Genomic DNA, 21,039 nt, shown 5'->3' on the forward strand with positions numbered 1-21,039 from the left:
AGTGATGCCAACATAGATGTTGCCTTCTTTGTTGCCTGCTGCACCCTCATGCTTACTGTCTGTGACTGGTGCACAAGGACACTTCAGTCTCGCTAAACATCCCCCTGTCTTAATTTACAGCCATTCAAATAATAATCTGCTTTCCTGTTTTTGCTGCCAAAATGCATAGCCTCACACTTATTCACATTATAGTGCATCTGCCATGCATTTTCCTACTCTATGAGCTGTTGGAGAGAGAAAGAGCCCCTCAAAGTTACTCACATTTGGGAATGTTGTGATGATGTGAAAGACATTAGAAAATGCAATTTCTGTCTTTCCCAAGTAAGCTGGTTTATACTAGCAACAGATTTCCCTTCTCTTCATAATAATCCCCAGCCTCATGCTACAATGGACCAATTTTGAGGTGACTTGCTGGTGAGACGTTCCAATTACACACACACAGCATAAATCAAAAAGTACTCTCAGATTTACCAGGACTTAGCAAATCATTTCCTTTGTACACAGGCAATACACTCCAATGGTAGCTGTGCTGCTAGGGGGTTCTGGGGAACAAAGGGACCTTGGTGAGTTTGTTCATAGATCTCTGAAGATGGAAGTAGAGTGGTGAAAAAGGCATATGAGATAATTGCCTATATTAGTTGAGGCATAGATTGCAAAAGCAGAGAAATCATGCTGGAATTATAGAGAACTTTGGTGAGACCACAACAGTACTGTGTGCAATTCTGGTTGTCGCATTACAAGAAGGATGTATTACACTAGAAGGGATGCAGAGGCTGCTGTCTGGGATGGAAAATCTATGTTTTGAGAAAAGGTTGCAGAGGCTTGAGTTGGTTTCATTGGAGCAGAGGAGACTGAGGAGAATCTGAGTGATGTGTACAAAATTGTGAGGGGTGCAGACAGAATGGATAAGGAGCAGCTGTTCCCCTTAGTTGAAGGGTCAGTCACAAGGGGACATGAGTTCAAGGTGAGGGGCAGAAGGTTTAAGGGGAATGTAAGAATAAACTTTTTTTATTCAGAGATTGGTGACAGTCTGGAATGCATTGCCTGGTAGGGTGGTTGAGGCAGGTTGCCTCACATCCTTTAGAAAGGATGAGCACTTGGTATGTCATAACATTCAAGGCCAACTGCTGGTAAATGGGGTTAGGTTAAAGGTCAGGTATTTCTCATATGCCTAAGTAGACTCGATGGGCTGAAGGGCCTCTTCTGCACTTTATGATTCTAAGATTCTGTGTTGCTATGCTCCTGCAGCAACCCAGCATGAACATATTGAGTTGAATGGCTTCCTACTGTGCATTAACCATTCTGTGATTGTACATTTCTATGATAGTGTAAACTGATTAAATGACTCTGAACAATTAACACACTTTTACTGAGCTTTGAAAGGTATTTGTTCTTTTCCACCTTGCTTCCTCTTGCCATCTTACACTATGCCACAAAGTTGGCTACAGGAGACTGGAGGGATGGAAAATGGTCATAATCCACTTTCAATGCATGATCAAATTCTGATATAGATCTCCATGCCTGGAAAGGTGATAGCACAGGGTTGTCATGCATGTCTGTGAAGGATGAAGAGAGAACAGGATGTAACATTACACAGTGTCTAGTGCTGACTTTGTACTTAAATGCAGCTGGCATGACTTTGGCTGTGAGGGACACACCCAACGAAAGCTCCAGCCACACCCTGTCCCCTCACTGCTGCAATTGATTGGGATCAGCAAGAGATTCTCAGATGAGCCATTAATAGTTCAGAACGAGTGAGGGTGGTGGTGAAGGAACCCCAGTAGTACTATTTCCTAGGTTTGGCTGAGCAAGATTAGAATTCGGGCAAACTCAGGCAGTACCAATTTGGCAAAGATAACTGTCTGCTGGAATCATGTCCATGGGTAAATGTTAGAATGCACTTTCCAGAATCCAAGGGAATGCAGTCCTGGAAAAGTTGATAGAATTACTGGATGTGATCAGACATTGATGCAGTGTACCACAGTGTGACTTTGAGGAATCTTCGCAGCGAGCACCTTGAGAAAGAAGAATTGGAATCTCTTGTAAAGTTTTGATGAAATTTGATGATCCACAAAGTCACTAATATCTGGGAGTTAGAGGGTTTGCTCAGAAATCCATAGGAGAAAGTGAGGACTGCAGATGCTGGAGCTCAGAGTCAAGAGTGTAGTGCTGGAAAAGCACAGCAGATCAGGCAGCATCTGAGGAGCAGGAGAATCAACGCCTTTCAAGGGCTTATGCCCGAAACATCGATTCTCCTGCTCCTCGGATGCTGCCTGACCTGCTGTGCTTTTCCAGCATCACATTCTGAGAAATCCATAGGACCTGTCTTGTCCAAATTTGTTCTTTGATGTGTTCTGTGTGTGCTTGACCTAATTTGGCCTATTAACCAGATTTACTTCACATTGCTTCTGTATGTTAGATAATAAACTATATATAATTGCCCTATATATAATCATTGTTGACCTTTTCCTTGCAAACCTGCAAATGTTTTCATTTCAGATAATCATCCAATTCTCTTTTGAAAGTCATGTTTGGATCTGCCTCTACCACACTCCCAGGCTTCAGATCCTAACCACTCTCTGTGTAAACTAGATTTTCCTCCTGCTTCTTTAGCTTGTTTCTTACCAATCACCTCATATATATATCCTCTGGTTCTGCATTTTACCATGAATAAAAATGGTTTCACAACATTTTCTCGGCTTCTCGTGATTTTAGTCACCTTTACTAAATCTCTGAATTTACTTCTCTAAGAAAATACCTCAGCTTCTTCTGCTCCAGTCCGTCTCTGCAAGTGGAGCTCCTCATCCCCAATTTCACATTCAGAACATGAGGAAGGGTCACTCGACCCAAAACTTTAATTGTGATTTCTCTGCACAGATGCTGCCAGACCTGCTGAGCTTTTCCAGCAATTTCTGCTTTTGTTACTATGACTCACTATCATTTAGTAAAAGCAAAGTTTGATATAACAATATAATTAACATAATTCAGTTACTCTGTGTAGATTGAGTTTCTTTCCCTGGAAAGATGTTACAAAAGACAGTCTTGGGTATTATAATTTCTCTATTGATTGAGCTGACCCTAGGAGCTTTCTCAAAAGCTGTTTCACTAAACCTCAAATGTATTGTTCTACCAGAAACCTTGCAGCACAGTCTCATCAACACCTATTCAATTGTCATTCAATGGCTTGCATATCTGTCTGACTTGATCCAATTTGACAGTGAATCCTGCAAGGTCCCTAGCTTCATTAACACCTATCCAATATAATCAATCAAAGTAAAAGGCTTGTATATCTGTCTGGCCCCTGTCCAATTCCCAGCATGCTGTTCAGTTGGCCAATGTTGCTCTTATTGTCCCAAAAATACTGTTATTTCATTTATAAGAGACATTCCATAACCTACCACATTGTCATCCAATTTCACCAGCTCTGTGATCTCTTGAATTTGTTATTATCCTCCTCACAGAAAGTAACATTTATACATTTTGTGTCATCTGCACCAATTTTGAAATTGTGCCCTGTAAGCCCAACTGTACGCAATTAACATAGATCAAGAAAAGCTGGGGTCCTTGTGGTGATGCTTGGAGATGTCTCCTGTATACCCTAATGCAGTGCAACAAAACAACTACTCAGACCTTTGGCCTTGTGCCCAATTGGTGGGCATGTAAAATGCAGACTCAAATAAAATATAATCACTGTATAAGTCAGCCAGAGGCAAGATTCAGGCAGGGAAAACTACCCTGTTCTGTCCCATAGCTTTAATTACCTTCCTTCTCCTCCTGCTTTGATATGATGCACTGAATACTACACTTATGTGTGGATGTTAAAACCCAGCCACATGTCAGACAACGGACAGTTCTGGGCAAGCTTTCAACTAACATTTAAGTTGGCTGTTGGGCTGTTCCTTCAGATTGCTTCATTTTAGCAAAAGAAAAGTCATATCCCGGATCATCAAATCTTGCAAAATTCACATCAGGTTTTCCATGATGGTTTCACTAAATTGCAATACATCAGGGGACAGACTGGCAGGACACTTCAGAAAATTGCAAGGTAGCCCTTACCAGAGCTTGGATAACTGAACTGAGGCTTTCAAGTACAAATGGGTCTCGCTGTGTGTGGGGCGTTTGGAGTGGACAACTGTAACATGATAGATCATTGAGAGAAAGGACCAGCTCATGATGACATTAAAGGCTTGCGCAAGGAGCATGACAAAATATTTGCACGCCCCCCCCCCCCCATCCCCCACCTCATCACCACAGTCCTCACAACAGGCAGCGTCTGAATATTGCAATTGCATGAGGCAAGAAGACTTTGGAAGGGTGAGCTCTGAGAGATGTGACAAGATTGTAACTTAAATTTTTCAGGGCAGAAATTATTTCATTTATATATATAGTTTCCTATTTGACTCAAAAGTTCTCATTTTCAATGTGTACTAATTATCCCCAAAAAACTTCAAAGTGGTAAAAGGATGTGTTCTCCGTTTCTGACAGGGGTTAAAGCTACATGCACAATTTGTTTACAAAGTTTCGACTAACCTTTGCTGTTTGACACTGACATGTTACAAAACTCAGAGCCAAGAAAGTATCAAAACTTTCAGTAAACAAACAATTATTTTCTGAAGATTGATTTGAGCTCTAAAGCTTTAAGAAGTGTATTTTAAGGCTGATAGTTCAGGGGACATGACTTCAACAGTTAGTGTGTAGCATGCTTCATTCATTCTTTCTTTACTGGTAAGTCTGGAAGCTAACTTTGTGACTAATTAAGACAGAAACTTGAAGCAGACTCATAAACAAACACATTCCATGTCAATTTAGCAGCAAGCTGTTGACCTTTTTTGGGAAGCGTGGACTTCTGATTGTGTCGCCAACTAAAGTAGTTTGAAGAATTAATTGAGTCACTAGGCTCAACCTTTGGTGCAGTGAACTGGAGGCAGAACATGGCAGGAGGAGGAGAATGAGAACACTGTGAAAAGCAATCTCTCTTTGTGCATGATAGAGCTCAGCTGCATCGAGTGCTGCAAGACAGCTAGGACCTGATTGACACCGGTTCCAGTTGATGACAGCTGGGTACAGCAGAGCATCATGGAAAGTAAAAATAGTCAGTGATCATAATGCTCACTTTTGATTTGCATTGTGCGAGGATACAAAGGGTTCTGTTTGTTTTGTTTCTGTTCACTTCTGTTGGTTGTCAATAAAAGCTCATATTTGGGATTGTCCAATTGCTTACCTGCATGTAATGTTCCTCTACAGGAAAAATGCGGGTGTCCTGTGGTCATTGGAGGATACAGAGGTGGTGACCTAGAGAGAGTGATTGGATGGGATGTAGCGGAGAACATGTTAACTGTGTGGTGTGCTGGTTAAACAGTGATTAGAGGAAAAGAATGGGGATGTACATGTGAGGGAGTGTCAAGCCATGTGCTATATCCTGTGATCAGCACAACTTTGTGGCTATTGTACATCATCAGTGATGGGCAAAACCATATTGACAATGCTTGACTGGGTGTATAGCAATCTTGGGGTTGGCACAAGTGGTGCTGGAATCTCAGCAGATAACCACCAAGTGGCAAATTGTTCCAGGAAAGGCATACAGTAAGATGGGGATTGAATGAAACATGACCAACACCACAGGATTAGGGAATGTAGTTAATGAGGTGAATCTGGTAAGATACGGTGAGAGAACTTGCTCAACATTGCGGTGAAAAACCCTACAACAAACCTGACGCAATTCATACTTAGCCAAAAAACATAAGTTTCGGCCCATTGAATGCATTTACATGTATATAAAAAGGAAAAATAGCTACAGTAAATGTTGTTCTCTTGGAAACAGAGACAGCAGAAATGATCATCGGCAATGAGGAATTAGGAAAGGGAGACATTGATCAAATATTTTCTGTCTGTCTTCATGTTACATTCCAGATGTGAATATGTGAAGAATTAAGATTATTGAAATCAGTAAAGGAAAAATATTAGAGAAACTCAAGGAACAATAATCTAACCCAAATCCTGCAGAACTGATGACCTACAACCTTGGAGTGTAAAAGACATAGCTGCAAGAATAATGAATACACTGGCTATGATTTCTAAAACACCCAATATTTTGGAAAGGTCCCAGCAGAGTAGAAGTTAGCAAATATAACATGACATTTTCTTTTCATTCAGGGGATGTGGCTGTAGTGGTGAGCTTCCTTTTTGAACCATTGCAGTCCATGTGCTCTAGGTGTACTCACAATGATGTTTGAGAGGGAGCTCCAGGATTTTGACCCAGTGGCAGTGAAGGAACGGCAATATATTTCCAAGTCAGGGTGGTGAGACGCTCGAAGGGGAACTTGTTCCCAGTGGGTGGTCCTATGTATCTGCTACCCTTGTCCTTCTAGATGGTAGCGGTCTAGAGTAAGCCATTTATGATTGAGATGATGGGATATTTGTTCAGCCAGAGAGTGGTGAGCCTATGAAAACTCTGCTATAGTGAACTCAAATCATTGAATGTCTTCAAGAAGGGGTAAGGTATAGTTCTTAGGGCTAAGGGATCAAAGCATATGGAGAGAAACCAGGAACAGGGTACTGAGTTGGATGATCAGCCATAATATTGAATGACAGGTGGGAGGAGGGGAATGAGCCCTTCTTCAGGAAAGGGCTCATGCCCGAAACGTTGATTCTCCTGCTCCTTGAATGCTGCCTGACCTGCTGCGCTTTTCCAGCAACACATTTTCAGCTCTGATCTCCAGCATCTGCAGTCCTCACTTTCTCCTCGGAGACAGTACAGCAAAGGTTCACTGGATTGATCCCTGGGAGTGGTCTTATGATGTGGGACTAAGTAAAATGGGCCTACATTCTCTGCAATTTCTAAGAATAATAAGTAATCTCATTAATCATTCAAAATTATGAAGGAGCTTGACAGGATAGATGCACAGACTTTGTTTCCCTGGTTGAGAATCTAAAACAATGGGGCACAGTTTCAGGATAAGGGACCAATCATTCAGGATTGAGATGAGGACTCCAAAGTTTGTCATCCAAAGTATGATAAATCTTTGGAACCCCGCCCCCTACCCCCTGCAGATATTGTAAAGATGTCACCATTACAGTCACATAAGGTTGCGGTAGACCAATTTGTGATCTCTCAGTAAATCAAGAAATATGGAGACTTGGACACAGTGGAGTGTATGCCCAGAGTGACGAATGATGGGGCAAGCTTGATAGGCAATACTGTCTTCTACTGCAATTATATCTTTTATTAAATGATTTAATTGAAATTTCTAGGCAGACGATAACTTCTGAGGTGTTAAATAAAAATAGAAAATTTTCTTCTGAAGAAGAGTCATATTGGACTCAAAACATTAACTCAATTCCTTTCTCTAAAAATGCTGTCAGATCTGCTCTCTAGCATATTGTTTTATTTCAGATTTCCAGCTCTGAATTGTTTTGCCCTTGTCTGAGAAGGTAAACTCTGGCTAAAAGGAGAAATGTGCAAGCAAGAAGGAAAGCCATCAAGTAATACAAGGAGGTGAGTGTTATTAATTGACCAAAAACATGAAGGATGGAGTTAACTGATTTCCTATTACAGCTTATAGACCATGGCCCACACACAGAAATTCCTGTTGAAGAAAACTGCTAGCATTAGGACCAATTTTTCTCAATTTCTGTTCAGAAGAAAGAAAAGCAAAACAGTCAAGTCTCTGTAGAAGTTCAGTTTCAGAAGAAAACAATGGTAACTGAATGGTGAAGCTCAGCGTGGGAGACAAGAAGGAAGCCATGGGCAGGAGGAGAAAGAAAAGCAAACAAACTGACTCTGGTAATCACACAGTGAAGGTCTGGAAGGGCGAGTTTTTTTGGACTCTGTTGGAAATCGGGAATGATAAGACGACTGTTGCAATTAAGGAACTGAATCTCCACTTGGGAAGTACAGAGAGCTGGTCCCTGGTATTTGAGTTGAATTCCATATACAATGAGGGGGAAATGTTTGTGTTCTCATGATTTCTATCTTTGTTGACTTAACTATGTAAAATTAAATTAATCAACTCTATCTAAATTCCATCAGCCTATTAATACATGCTTAATTTTATGTTGGTTTTAGATATGTTACACTAGAAGTATTAACAAGGGACATCTTGTCCATCAATTTTCAAAGGGTAACCCATTCAGACCTATTCCCCTACCTTTACCCCTGACCAATGGGCACCTAAGCTACACATCCCTGAACACTATGGGCAATTTACCAAGGTTAATTCACCCTAACCTGCATATCTTTGGACTGTAGGAAGAAACCCATGCAGACACAGACAGAAAGTGCAAACTCCACACAGACAGTTACCCGATGTGGGAATCAAACCCGAGTCCCTGGCACTGTGAGGCAGCGGTGCTAACCACTGAGCCACATGCCACCTTATGATAAAAGTTCTGCAAGATTTTCATTCATTAAGGTTGGTCACTCTTATCTAGTCATGTGTACAAGATATATATATATATATATATATATATATCACTTTGAAACGTTACAAAGGAAGTGAAACTATGGCAAAGAGTGAGTTAAAAATTTGAATTGTGCTAAATGTTCTTGACAATGCTAGGGAACTGGACCAACAGAGTGCTAACTAATGCAATTTTGCCTGCAAGGAATTAGAAATTGCTACAGTAGTGCCTTAGAACAACTTAAAATTCGTATTAATGCTTGGCTCCTGACAAAGATCCCAGGATAAAAAGCACAACATGCTGAAAATTCAATCTTTTTTTTGTAGAAATAAGTTAAATGTCATATGTTCTGCATGCTAATTTATACAGAAAACAAATACTTTCTTTTATTTGAACACAACAAGAAGAATGATTCTGAACAGGGTACAAAAAGCTAAACATTGATGACATACTCATTTAAAAATCTTACCTGATATCTGCAATGACTTTTTAATTATATCAAGTAGAATGTTGAAAGTTCTTCTAAACTTTGATTGTAATGCATTGGCACAGATCTTCTGCTCAGAGACTCACATACAAACCAGGATGCATATTGGGATTCTGTGGATATTCAGATGTCCTGACTTCAATGGGAATTGTCAAAAAGTTTGACTTTTTTTTAACTTTGTTCTTGTGATGTGGGCATCACTGACTGGCAGCATTTATTGGCCATCTTTGAGAAGGTGGTGGAAAGTTGTCTCTTGAGCCACTACTATCCATATGGTGTAGGTAGGCCCATAGGGAGAGAGCTTCAAGATCCTAACTCAACAATACTGAAAGAACAGAGTTATCTTACTGGGCTAGCATGGTGAGTAACTTGAAGGGTAACTCGCAGACTGTGGGTTTCCCATTTGCTGTCCTTGGGTTTGAAAAGTGCTATCTGAAGAGCCTTGGTGATTTTCTGCAGAGCATTTAGTAGCTGGAAACACTGCTGCTCATTAGCATCAGTGGTGGAGTAAGTAAATATTTATGAATGCGATGCCAATTAAGTGGGCTGTTTTTCTGTAAACATTTCTTGAGTGTTGTAGAAGTTGCACACATCAGGCAACTTGTGAGTATTCTCTCATATTCCTCACTCGAGCCTTGTAGATGCTGGACAGGGCCTTAGGGAGTCAAGAGGTTTCCTAGCCTCTGACCTACTCTCCTAGTCATTGTATCTATATGGCCATTCTTGTTCAGTTTCTGGTCAGCAGTAACCCTCAGGATGTTGGTGGTGGGTGGTGGGGGGTGGGGGGATCTGAAATTCAGTAATCGTTATGCTGTTGAATGTTATAGATCAATGGTTGGGTTCTCTCTTGAAGAAGGTGGCCATTGCATGGAGTGAATGTCACATGCCACTTATCAGCCCAAATGTGATGTTGTAAGCTACTAAAATCTTTTCTCCAACAGCATTCTCTCCACTGCCCCCACCACCATCACTCTCCCACATTCCACTCCTCCTCCCCCCAACTATTGCATAAATGCTGTCCCTCCACACTTCACTTCAGGTCTGATGAAGAATCATCTAGACTCAAAACATTAGTTTGCTCTCTCTCCATGAATGCTACCTGACCCACTGTGATCACCAGCATTTGTTGTTTTCAGTGCGGATTCCAGCATCTGCAGTAATTTGTACCTACATTTTGTTCAGGTCTTGCTGCATTTGAACATGGACTTGTTGCTCTGGCTGCTGCTTTGGAAAACTAATCCCATTAAAAAAAGTCCAAGTAGGTATACAATTTTCAATCTCAGGAACTCTGGTACTGGTCAGAAGATTTAGGCTATCAATTTCAAGAGCTGAAGTGGTTTTTTTTGAGAAAGTGTCTCCTAAAGATGTCACTATCATTTATAGGACCTGGGCACATAATTTCCACGCACAATGGCAAACAGCAGAGATTGCAATGTCCAACTTTATTAATTAAAATTAAAACAGTGAATTAAGCTCAGCTCAGATAAAACCCAAAAAGACCAGGTTTTTTATATTATAAAATCAAGCCAACAATCAGTAATGACTGAAATATTAAAGATCAAAAGCTTGGAAAAATGCACAGTCAGTTACAGATAGCTGTGCTGAAAAATTCTAATTACATTAGGATTATAAATCATGCATGTCTACAGCTAACAAGATGAAAAATGCAAGACAACCATTCAGTGCTCGCCCTTCCCACAAATACATTATAATCCACCTTCCAGAGTATTGCCAATGCCACAGACACTTGACAAAAGGTTGTTTGATAAATCTACATAAATTTGCAGAATGGTTATGAAATTGGCTGAAGGCAATGAGAACTTATTAAGGGAGTTACTCTTGAATAGGATTTAAAAGGACTGAATAGAATGCCCCAAGGTTAGTACTGGAGTCATTGTCTCCAGCAGTGTAAATTCAGATGTCAAATGAAAACTCATTAAGTTTGTCGATCATACTAAGCCAAGCGGGCTATTTGATTCTGGGAACTGAAGAAAAACAAAATTGCTTGAACAGAATATGTAAATAATGTCTGAATTGGACAAACAGGAAGGCCTGTGCATAAAAAGAAATAACAACATGGTCAAGCTTCCTGAATGGTGCCAAGATAAGAATGACTAAATGCGAATCCAATCCATATTAAATAATTTTCATTTAGATATTTTAAAACTGAAGCCATTGGAGTGGATGTTCGTGTCCCGAAAAATTGAAAACGAGTGTTAGAATCATCAACATTCAAACCAATGGGATCAGAGGTTTCATCTTCCTCCTCAAAAGGAGCCCCACTCAAGCTTCCAGTATTAGATTCTGGTTTGGGCTGTAAACCGACACTACAGGCCTGTGAGATCAAGATCATCATTTACAGATTTCGATGAAATTGTATTTCATATCCCACAGTATTTTCATCCAATCAAGCAGCTTTTGGAAGCCTTTGCAAAATCTACTAGGTGTAAGAATTTGGGAATTGTTTGTCTGATAATTTAGGTATGTTTTTAATCGTGATAAATATTAGTGCTATGTCCTAAATGGTAAGCTGGCCGTAACATGGTATGGAGGCGATGGCCTCGTGGTACTATCGCTCGACTGTTAATTCAGAGACCCGGGTAGTGTAGTGTTCTGGGGACCTGAGTTCGAATCCCACCACAGTCGATGAAATATCTGGAATTTAGAGTCTAATGATGACCATGAATCCATTGTTGGAAAATCCCATCTAGTTCACGAATGTTCTTTAGGGAAGGAAACTGCCATCCTTACTTGGTCTGACCCACATGTGACTCCCATTGCAATCTGGTTGACTCTTAACAACCTCTGGATTAGTGGTGCTGGAAGAGCACAGCAGTTCAGGCAGCATCCAAGGAGCTTCGAAATCGACGTTTCGGGCAAAAGCAATAATGCTGTCTAGTCAGCGATGCCCCCATCCCATGAACGTATTAAAAAAAACCTACTTGAAATGTCAAGATGCATTAGAGTACGTTCCCATTGGATAAAGGACATTTGGTGTATTCAAAACTAAAGAGATTTCGAAACCTCCTATCAACATCACAACATTAAATATCCACTGAACTTTACTTTATAAAAATCTGCATGCTTAAAGATAGCAAAAAAAAATCCACCTGCACCATCTCCTTTCAAACAGAAAATAGAACATAGGTTGGACTATTTCAATTGACTCCATTGTCCAAGCTGTAAATGTTTTGTTGTGATATCTAAGCCTGTTATGAATGTTTTACTGCATTTTGAGAGCAGTTAGCTCAGTAGTGGTACTTCTATCCAGTATTTCTGGAGATTAAAAGTCTTATTTGGCAGTTTTAAGAGGTTATAATAGAAATATCTGTCTTTGGACTTTCTAAATTGACATTTGCTTGTTTTCACAATTAATGACCATCTAACTTTTGCTTTCCATTGGAACTAGAGGTTCTTTTCACGCAGCATGAGTTTGACTGACAATTTTATTGTTAGAGATTTAACTATTTTCAAGTGCATTTCAAAGGCATCTTTGTGATTTCCTGTGTTCTGAAGCCTGTCCATTGTGGGGACTGAGAGTGCCTTGCATGGGAGGAGCTGAGGACAGAACACAGAACATGGAGGGGATTGGCATTATGCAGAGATATAGGGATGGATGATAATAGAGGGCAAAGATGATTCTGAGGGAGTAGGGAGGGGACATGGTGCAGCAGGAGACAATGCAGGGGGCATGAGTTATATGAGAAGACCATGGTAGATCTTAGAGGCTTGGGAAGTATGAAAGGCTTGGGGGTATAAGGAGGCACGGCTGAACTGGCACAGGATGTTTGGGTGCCGGGAAAGGGCTTGAAGACAAAAGGGCACTGCACAGGGCCATGTGGGCATATATTAGGTGATGTGCACAACATAACAAGGCTCCTTTGATAGCCTTTTCCAAATCTGCCACCTACAAAGAACACGCATGCAATTGCGCATGATCAGGCATCCCAGGTTGGTCCACTGAAAGGCCAGCTATGCAATGGGCGATTTAGAGCTGTAGAGATATACAGCACGGAAACAGAGCCTTCGGTCCAACTCATCCATGCCGATCAGATATCCTAAATTGATCTAGTCCCATTTGTCAGCACCTGACCCATAGCCCTCCAAACCCTTCCTGTTCATATACCCATCCAGGTGCCTGTTAAATACTCTAATTATACCAGTCTCCACACTTCCTCTGGCAGCTCATTCCATGCACACATCACCGTCCGTGTGAAAACATTGCCCCTTAGGTCCCTTTAAATCTTTCCAAATTCTCCTTGAATCTATGCCCTCTAGTTTTGGACTCTCCTACCCTGGGTAAAGGTCCTTGTCTATTTACCCTATCCATGTCCCTCATGATTTTATAAACCTCTACAAGGTCATCCCTCACCTCTGATGCTCCAGGGAAAATAACCCCAGTCAATTCAGCCTCTTTCTATAGCTCAAACCTTCCAATCTTGACAACGTCCTTGTAAATCTTTGCTGAACCCTTTCATGTTTCACAACATTCTTCCTATAGCAGAGATACCAAAATTGCGCAGTATTCCAAAAGCTGCAACATGACCTCCCAACTCCTATACTCAATGCATTGATCAATACAGGAAAGCATACCAAATACCTTCTTCAATCTCCTATCTACCTGCAAATCCACTTTTAATGAACTATGAACCTGCACTCCAAGGACTCTTTGTTCAACAACACTCCTTAAGGCCTTACCATAAAGTGTATAAGTACTGCCCTGATTTCCCTTTCCAAAATGCAGCACCTTACATTTATCTAAAGTCCATCTGCACTCTTCAGCGAGAAAGGGAGTGTGAGAGACAGAGCCAGACAGAGAGAAAGGAAGAAAGGGAGTGAGACCAAGAGATAGGGTGAGATAATGTGAGAGAGGTAGAGAGCAATAGACAGAGAAATGGAGTGAGAGAGAGGGAGATAGAGAGAAAAACGTAGTGAGTGAGAGGGAACTAGACATCTGATCTCTAGTACATTTTATGGTACCTTTTGCAAATATACCTATAGTACATATCTAGATTTAATACAAGATTAACTAGGTAGTATTTATTATCACTATTTTGTAAAGAACAGGGGTCCATAACCTTTGTTATGATCTTTGCAATGGAGTATTCAAACTCAAAATTCCACTTCTTTCTCTTTCATAACTCCTGTGGACAATTCCGATCCTTGATTGCCATCATCAATAGCAACTTCACATTTTTAGATATACCTGATCATTGCATGACTATCAAACGTACATAGAATTACATAGAACTTCCAGCACAGGTTTAGGTCATTTGGCCTTACAAGTCTATGCCAGTGTTTATGCCATACATGAATATGTTCCCACTCTATCTCAGTTAAAACTTTTGACATATTCTTCAATTCATTTTCTTCTTCATGCACTTAGCTGACTTTAAAACCATTAGCATGAGACTGTTAATTGTGTCACTTAATTGTGTAAGGAAGTGGTGAAAACTAACCTGTACCTGGAGTCGGCTAATGAAAGTCAAGAATGAATATATTCTGAAATAATCCTTATGCAATGTCCTAGGTAACAAGGTGTCAAGCTCTAGAAATTCCTCTGAACACCTCTCCACCTTTCCACCTTGCTTTTCTCCTTTAAGATGTACTTTATAATCTATCTCCTTACCCAAAATTTTGGTCACTTTTCCCCACAATATCATTAAGTGGCTCAGTGTCAAATTCTATTTGGTAATATTCTTGAGAAGTGCCCTGTGTTATCTTGTTACGTTAAAGGAACCAAAAAACATTAAGCTGTTATTGTGATAAAGATAAATAAATGGAGAAAGGAGAAAAGATGGTGGATAAAGTTAGATGAATAAAACATGTAATGAAGACATGGCAGTAACAGATGGATGGATAGTTAAATAGACAATAACCAAATTAGTGACAATTATTTTAGCCCTGCAGTGTTCTGTTACGAGTGTACTATTTGCAGTATAGTTTAATCGTGGAGCGTATTATTTGTTAGAAATCTGTAGTTCCGCTCCATGAGCTGTTCTGCTCCAAGGGTGTCCTCATCCCACATCTATTTCACCCAATTCACAAGGATGCCCTTTAGCATCTGCACCGGCATTTCTAGGAATGACTGTAAAAAAAAAGTCAACTCAGTTTTAAAATGATTCAGAACTGAAGGTCACCAACATGCATGCAAAATCACATGGAATTATCTGTCAAAAATTACTCACAATCAAATGAAAATAACCCAGCTGTCCAGACCATTACAACACAGTAGCTGGAACCTTACACATTTTTGGATAAGTGCGAGTTGTTTCAAGATTGGAGGAGTCAACCCACTGTGAGGCCGTGTGAGTTTTCTGGCCGTGACTCACCATGCTCTTTGCAGACTCAGTGAGGGGAATCAAATCAAAGCTCTGTCTCATCTGACAACGTGTGGTTCCCAGAAAAATTTGCCGTTCACAGCATATCTACCAACTGACTGTTTTGAAGATGGCTGTGCCCACAGTGCATCTCAAGGAGCTGTGGCATCTGCCCTGCCTGTGACTGGACGACAACGACTGTCAAGGACAATTGGCACTAAAGTTCTCCAGCAAGGAGCAGGAGGTTCTGGTTGACAGGATGGTGCACAGCAAGGCCATCCTCTTCCTGGCTGCACCACCACAGGCTGTCTACCTCATCAGAGATCGCCACCCAGGTCAGTGCAGTCTCCAGGCTTCAGAGGACTGAGCAGCAATCCCGAAAAAAAGGTAAATGGCCTTTTCTGTGCTGCCAGAGTGCCACATTCTGCTCTCTGCTATCTCACTCGATCTTTGTTGCTCCAATCACCTCCTACCAAGACATCTGCTATGGCACTTGATCTAGACAAGCAAGAAGCCTGAGGAACACAGCAAGACAGGTAGCTTTAATCTTGAAGAAGGGTTATGCCCGAAACATTGACTTCTCCACCTCCTGATGCTGCCAAGCTTGCTGTGTACTTCCAGCTTCCTGCTTGTCTACTTTTGGATCCCAGCATCTATTTTTGTCTCATGACCCCTGATCTATTGCATGCAACATTTCCCCTCACTTGCTCCCTCAACCACAGCCTCCTCCAACACCAACCCTGCATTCCTTCCACGCTACCTCCTCAACACACCACATGCACCACCCTAACAGCTGTGCCATCCATGATGCGTCTAACCCATTCATCCCCATTCTGGAATTAAACCATCCCACTACAGAGCAGAGCAAAGATGCTCAGTTGGGATGGGGAGGGGGGAGCTTACTGCACTCCACATGAGAATCAGATACTCACCCTAGCTGGAAAGCACAAGGAGAGGTCCAGTGGGGATGCAGAGCCAATGTGTCCCTGCGATGCGTAAGTATCACTGGGAACATCACTGTGATGCTGACACTTACCGGCTGGTCAGTGAGCTACATTGGACACTGCCCCGAACCATCAGCTATGATGCCATCTGCCTTTTGCCTCTAACAGTTGCAGTGTGCTAGTACATCAGCCGAGAGGCAGTCATCTCCACCACCTCGGAGGAAGGGCATGACCAGAGTGTGGCGAAACCATCAGCAAGGCCAACTACTGGACCCCAACTGGGAGTTACACTGAAGTGTAGGTGGACTCACTGGGCAAAGGGAGGCTGTTGAAGGCCTCAAATGTTCAGTTGCTCATACGGGTGAGAGAGCAATGCCCCAGGCCACTGTCTCTTGGAGGAGTGACAGTAACCCAAGCACATGGTCAGCCCCATGGTCCCAACCAATAAGCAGGCACGAAGTTATCAATCTCCTCGCTGAGAAGCTGAGGGGAGGCAGCCAGTCCAGTAACCCCTTTTGGTTGCTCCATCGACAGGTTAGGGTCCGTCATGGGAAGACCATGGGATCAGGGGTCACTGCAGAGCCACACACATCTGCATTCCATCACCCCAGGTTTTGGAGCTCAGGACTGAAGCCAGAGTGAGGGGGACAGACAGTCTTGAAGATAGTTTCCTGAAGAAGGGCTCATGCCCGAAACGTCAATTCTCCTCCTCCTTGGATGCTGCCTGACCTGCTGCGCTTTTCCAGCAACACTTTTTCAGCTCTGATCTCCAGCATCTTCAATCCTCACTTTCTCCTGAGTGAAACAGACAGTCTTAGACACAGCCCTGACCTCACAGGGAGAGAGTCCAGTGCCAGGTGGCATCCAGCAAAAGACGAATCACAGGAAGGTCCCATGGCAATAGACTTAGGAGAATGTAGAGTTGACTGGGCCCTGCTTCTCCACCCTGCCTGCCCCTCTCCAATCCTTGGAAGTTCAAGATAGGAAGGGACACCTTGCTGCAGGCAAAAAGACCCTCAGCATGTCTGACCTATCCAGACTTAAAAACACACCTGAAGTTGCTCTATCAAAACTGCAGGGTCAGAGAGCAGGCTTCCTCTACCCCATCTATGGAAGGGGGGGGGGAATATTGTGGACAGGAGGAGGGAGAGGAAAAGAAAGCATTTGTGAGGGCTCATCGGGTCCATAGCTGACACTTATGAATGTAGCTCAAGTTTGTGATAAAGGTTTGTTTTCCACCATCCATGTGGTTGGCTATGTCCCTGTCTAAGGCCTAAATATTTGTTGCGGCCTGCACTGTGGATGTACTGCATGGTTGTGGGGGTATACACTGTGCACCAATGACATGGGTAAGCAACAATGTATATTACATTGGTTCACTCTGAATCCTTAGGTCACCTGCCTGTCAACATTGCCCACTGATTGCTGGCTGTGTGCATGAGAGTGTATATCTCAGGCAGTTCCCCAGCAGTGACAGTACCAGGGAAATAAAACACAAACAGAGGGTTGATGCTGTGAAATGACCAGAGAACACATAGCCTGCATGCCTGTGTTAACAATCTCTCATGTGTAGGACATCAATATTCTTCCCCTGTAAATGCCCAGTAACTGGTTTTAGATGCAGATCCCTCCCTCCCAGCTCAGATCACTTTTCCATCCCATTGTGAGTGTGTTCACAGCCACCCTCCAGGACATTATGTTGCGTGCTTCATGATGGCACGGTGGCACAGTGGTTAGCACTGCTGCCTCACAGCGCCTGAGACCCGGGTTCAATTCCCGCCTCAGGCGACTGACTGTGTGGAGTTTGCACGTTCTCCCCGTGTCTGCGTGGGTTTCCTCCGGGTGCTCCGGTTTCCTCCCACAGTCCAAAGATGTGCAGGCCAGGTGAATTGGCCATGCTAAATTGCCCATAGTGTTAGGTAAGGGGTAAATGTAAATGTAGATGTAGGGGTATGGGTGGGTTACGCTTTGGCGGGGCGGTGTGGACTTGTTGGGCCGAAGGGCCTGTTTCTACACTGTAAGTAATCTAATCTAATCTAAAAACAGTGAGCGGTTCTCTGCTACTGCTTTTCAGATTCACAAAAGCTCCCTTTCCCCACTCAGTGTTCATCCCATGAACACTGCAGACTTCAAACTGCCCCAGATCACTACCCAAGCTGCATAAATGTGCCTATACCTGCCTCACTTCCACCATCCCTCCAACCCCAACTAGCTTTCCTACATTCTCCTGCCCTATGTTAGACGTCATAGGCAAATTTACTGCTTACCTCCTATATCCAGGGGAAATTCCCAAACTTTCCTGGGAGTTCCTCCAAGAATGCCATTTCAAGTTGTTAATGAACTAACACCCTAAGAAGTGACTTTAGCCATGGTGAAAATAAAATATAAAACCAGTTTGAGTTCTCATAGCAACTAGTCTTCAAACCCCAGCTGGCCATCAGGATGGGATGACATTTCCTGGGGAATGCCCTTTAATCGATCGATCAAGTGTGCTTTAGAGTAGGTCAACAAACAATGGTGTTACTTGTGTCCATAGATATGTCTGCAGTCTTGACTTTTCTGACCCTCTTTAGAAACTTCTCTTGTGTGAGAGAGACAACACCCAGGGCTTTACACATTGCAGAAATTATATTGTTGTTTATACAGCTGCAAGTTTTAAGAAAAAATGTCCCAAGCGCCAAACCAGTAAGTGTTCTTGCTGAGCAACGGCTTAGGAAGCATACATCCCCAAAAGGTTCCCATTTTCTAACAAACAAACTTCAATTGTTGAACATTCGAATACACTGTTCTTTCACAATGCCTGACTGACTACCTCTTTGTCTTTCTGAGTCTTTTCGGGTTACGTTATTCAGGAAACACTGAGATGAATGAACACCAACAGAATGAACAAACTTTGCACAGTGTTTCTTAAATAGATGCCATTCTATTGATCCTGAGGTGGCTATTGTCTTAATTACTTTGCAGTTTGTATAGCATTCAAGGCATACAAAGTTGTTCATTGGCATCTAAGTAACTATAAGAGTATTTGAATTTATGCCTAAAATGTTATGAACAGAGAACAACAGAGAAATATAGAAAACTGCAGTAAAAAATCCTAAACATTCTTAAAACATCATTCAGTTACAATGCAATATCCTGCAGCTTTAGTTTTTGGGGAAGCAGCTTCATTGTGTTGACAATTACTTGGTGTCAGAGTCAGGGCTAGTTCCATTCATTCACAAAAGCTGGTGGTTTCCAAAATAATTAATGCACACAAAATGTGCAAAGGTTATGCATAAAAGCAATGCATGTGTCAGCATAGTAAAAGGTTGCAAATAAATTGTCACAGGATGTGGTCTTCATTGGCTGGGCCAGCATTTATGACACAAACCTAGTTGCCCTTGAAAAACTGGTAAAAAGCTGCCTTCTGAAATTGCTGCAGCCAGTTTGGTGCAGCATGTGCACAATGCTATTAGAGATTGAGTTCCAGGTTTTTGACCCAGTGACACTGACAGAACAACGATATATTTCCAAGTCAGAATGGTGAGTTGCTCGGAGGAGACCTTGTGGGTGGCGTTTTCAAGTAACTACTGCTTTGTCCTTGTCGGTGAAAGTGGTTGTGGGTTTGGAAGGAGCTGTCTGAGGAATTTTGGTGAATTTCTGCAGTGCACGTTATAGATCTAAAAATCACACAACGCCAGGTTACAGTCCAACAGGTTTAATTGGAAGCATTAGCTTTCAGAGCGCCGCTCCTTCATCAGGTGGTTGTGAAGGACCAGCGCTCAGAAAGCTAGTGCTTCCAATTAAACCTGTTGGACTATTACCTGACATTGGGTGATTTTTAACTTTGTACACCCCAGTCCAACACCAGCATCTCCAAATCATCACCTTATAGATAGTAGACATTGCTGCTATTGAATGTTGGTGATGGATGGAGAAACTATTTGTGGATGTGGTGCCAAACAAGTGAGCTGCTTTGCCCTGAATGGTGCCAGGCTTCTTAATTATTGTTGCAGTTCCACTCAACTAGACAAGTAAAATCTGACACTCCTGACTTTGCGTCTTGATGACGCCATCCATCACTTTATTGGTGTTCAAAAGTAAATTGATGGAGCGGTAACTGGCCGGATTGGATTTGTCCTGCTTTTTGTGTATAAGGCACTGCTGGGTAGATGCTGGTGTTAATGGCTGTGTTGGAACAACTTGACTAGGGGTCTGTCAAATTCTGGTGAACAAGTCTTCTACAATCTATCTGTCGTGATGAAAAGTTTCAATAGCATTTTTTAAAATTTCAGCAATACTCATGCTTCTAATCGACTACTCCTAAGTATATTCAATGTCTGTGTCAAATAATGCTCAGCTCAGGCCTGAAATGACTTTCAGCTCATCAAAGCTGCCATCCACATAGAAGCCCAATCAAGCAGGATAGAAGCCTCCAAATGCTCAGCAATGTGTTGACACACTGTTTGCAGCACAGTGATGCAGGACATAAGCTCAGAGAAACAATGGTCAACGTTCGTATATACTGAACCATTCCAAGTAAGCCTCAACCACAATGGTTCCATTGGCTGCATTAACACACCTGAAAATCCATAGCAAAGCAGAGAAAAAAATTAGTCTATGTTGTTCAAGTGGAGAAAAGGAAATGCATTTTCCCTGATATTTAATTGTTATTTTCCTCAACCTGTTTCAAAGATTTGACAAGTATAAAACCAGGCATAAAACTGCATTTTGATACTCAATTTATTTCTGAATCCATTCTATTAATTCCTGTCAGGACCTTTACACCTGTATAAGATCACCACTTATTCTTCTAAAGGGTAAAGCCCAAACTGTTCAACTTTTCTTCATCAGATAAGCCTTTCATCTCAACAATAGAAAATATACAATCGCTTCTCATGAAACTATA

The 21,039-nt window shown here is 42.0% G+C and overlaps 1 long non-coding RNA gene across 1 annotated transcript in view; it reads left to right on the forward strand.

Moving 5' to 3' along the window:
• Nucleotides 1–21,039, forward strand: part of LOC140480993 (uncharacterized) — a 50,549-nt gene that overhangs the window by 14,418 nt on the left and 15,092 nt on the right. The window contains exon 2 of the long non-coding RNA XR_011961445.1: nucleotides 7,394–7,495. This is a non-coding gene — a long non-coding RNA (uncharacterized lncRNA). The remainder of the gene's footprint in view (nucleotides 1–7,393; nucleotides 7,496–21,039) is intronic.

This window comes from Chiloscyllium punctatum, chromosome 9, assembly GCF_047496795.1.
Source record: "Chiloscyllium punctatum isolate Juve2018m chromosome 9, sChiPun1.3, whole genome shotgun sequence".
Classification (NCBI taxonomy): domain Eukaryota; kingdom Metazoa; phylum Chordata; class Chondrichthyes; order Orectolobiformes; family Hemiscylliidae; genus Chiloscyllium; species Chiloscyllium punctatum.